Consider the following 2,704-nt stretch of genomic DNA (forward strand, 5'->3'; position numbering starts at 1 on the left):
GTTTTGGTGCTAATTTGGTGTTAGGAAGGTGTTGGTATAAAAGCTCTTGGAAAACCAGCTCAATCGGCAAGAAAAAAGAAGAAGTCAAAGTTTTGAATAATGAGCCTGCGCGCTCGCGCTGTCAAAGCGCGCGGTCGTGCCCAAACATCAGAAACCCAGCGCGCCCGCGCTGATCAAGCACGCGGTCACGCCGTGTCGGGATAAAAGAATCTTGTTTCTACTTGGCTTTTGAGAGAAAGATTTCTACTTTGCATGGGGCTGCTATATAAACAATTTAAAGCTCATTTTTCAGAAGATATCAAGTTAGAGACATATCAGAGCTAAGGAGAAGACGGCAAGACACCTATACCACAGTTCAACAAAGGCGAAGACGATCTAGTTTATTCTTGTAAATCTTTGTTTTGAGTTGTAATCTTGGATGCTCATTTCTTGTTTTGTTTAACCTATTCTCTTTTGTTAACTTTGTTTTATTATTCGTTATAAAGACTACATTTATTATACCATGCTTTCATCAGAACCCACATTGATGATGAGTCCGATTATGGGCTGATAGTTATCGTGGGGTTGTAGCGGATTTGTTTATGGATTTCTTTAGTTGATTTATTTTGATGCATTAGTGTGGGTTGATTGTATGATAACCTAGTAATGTTTGTGCTTATTCGTCTTATGAGCGTCGTGAACTTATAAGATAGTGTGTTAATTCTTAATTAATCGAAAGTGAATTTAAGGGTTTAGAACTTGCCATGCTAGCATAGGTTCATGTATTTGTTATGCATGATTCGTGGGTAATTTTAACAATCTTACTTGCCCTATGTAATCAAGATAGATAACTTGTGCTTAAACCGGTATGTTATCAAATTCTATAGACATATAGGGTCTCAATATAATTGGTGTCTATTCAGCTTTTATCTCTTTTGTGGATGGCTGGTAGTATGGTACTCGTGCAACGAAAGTTGGTGTTTATCAGTTTCGTGTTGTCTGATTAGTGTCATCACCATTACATGCTAAGGTTAAGAAAGAAAAGGCTATTGAATGAAGTATTTAATGAAGTTAGAATCCCATGTTTGTCATATATATTAATTCAATCATTCTTATTCTCTTAGTTATAATTGTTAGTTTAATTCTTAGTTATAAACAATCTCACTTTGTTATTCGTCTTAGCATTGAATAATAACCATACATTGTTGCTTAAGTGCATAAATTATAAAGTTAACCTAAACCCATCCCTGTGGGAACAAATCTGATTTATATTTTATACTACTTGCGAACGCGTATACTTGCGTGTAATTTTAGCGCGTGTTTAGTGACTAACAAGTTTTTGGCACCGCTGTCGGGGACTCGGTGCTAATTTTTAGTTTATGTGTTTTCCATCAACGGTCGTTAAAGTTCATTGACTCGGACATTGTTACCTATATGTTTCCTTGTCTTATTTTAGGTACTCTAGCGAGGGTTTATGCATACGTATTCGCGGTCTCGTAAGAGAACTCTGGATAAAGCCGAGGAAGAAGTTGTGGTGGTTTGAAGGGAAGTTTTTGAAGAAGAAAAGAAGGTAGAAGAAAAAGAGAAAGTCGAGGAACTAGTTATACTAGTGATGGGAGACCAAGCAGAAAATCCTAAGGATTTGATGGACTATTCTCAGCCTAAGATCAATGACAATCAGTCAAGTATCATCAGGCCAGCCATCAGGGCTAACACTTTTGAGATAAAGTCAAGAACGATTCAGATGATACAGAACTCTGTTCAGTCTGGGGGTTCTCCTACTGAAGACCCCAACATGCACATCAGGGATTTCATCGAGATCTGTGACACTTTCAAGTTCAACGATGTGACTGAAGATGCTATCAATCTGCGACTCTTCTCATTCTCTTTGAGGGATACATCTAAGTACTGGTTACATTCTCTACCATCAGGGTCTATCATTACTTGGGAAGATCTTGCTTAAAAGTTTCTCACTAAATTCTTCCCTATGGCGAAGACTGCTGCAATCAGGAATGCTCTTACTCATTTTGCTCAGCAAACTGGAGAATCTCTATGTGAGGCTTTGGATCGATATAAGGAGATGCTAAGGAAGTTCCCACACCACGGCATGCCTGATTGGATGATTTTAAACTATTTTTACAATGGATTGAGTGCTACTTCTAGACCCATGCTCGATGCAGCATCAAGAGGAGCCTTGTGGGCTAAAAGCTACGAGGAAGCTTATGAATTGATTGAACTAATGGCTGCTAATGAATACCAGAATCCTTCCCATAAATTGACTCAGGGAAAAGTAGCCGGAATTCTGGATTTGGATACAGCAACTACTATAGCTTCCAAACTTAAGGCTTTGATGATGAAGGGGGACACTCTGGCTAATTATGGAGTTAATCAAATTGCTAGTGTCTGTGAGCTTTGTGCTGGTGCCCATGAGACTGATCAGTGTGCTATTTCTAGTGAATCAGCTCAGTTCGTGAGCAACTTTTAGCATTCGCAGTAACCTGTGCTAGCCACTTATCATCCCAACAACCACAATCATCCTAATTTCAGTTGGAGCAACTCTCAGAATGCGGTTCAACAGCCTTATTAGCAGTATCCAGCTAAGCAGTACAACCCCCTGGTTTTCAGTAACCACAATATGCACCAAGGCAGCAACTCCAGCTGCAACAAGCTAATGAAAAATCTGAATTAGAGGAGTTGAAGCTTATGTGCAAGAGCCAAGCTGTTT

The 2,704-nt window shown here is 39.1% G+C and overlaps 1 non-coding gene across 1 annotated transcript; it reads right to left on the reverse strand.

Moving 5' to 3' along the window:
- Positions 1 to 1,981: 1,981 nt before the first annotated feature.
- Positions 1,982 to 2,088, reverse strand: LOC141669097 (small nucleolar RNA R71). The gene has a single exon (XR_012553393.1). It is a non-coding gene; the product is annotated as a small nucleolar RNA R71 (small nucleolar RNA).
- Positions 2,089 to 2,704: the final 616 nt, after the last annotated feature.

This window comes from Apium graveolens, chromosome 6 (assembly GCF_009905375.1).
Source record: "Apium graveolens cultivar Ventura chromosome 6, ASM990537v1, whole genome shotgun sequence".
NCBI classification, from domain to species: domain Eukaryota; kingdom Viridiplantae; phylum Streptophyta; class Magnoliopsida; order Apiales; family Apiaceae; genus Apium; species Apium graveolens.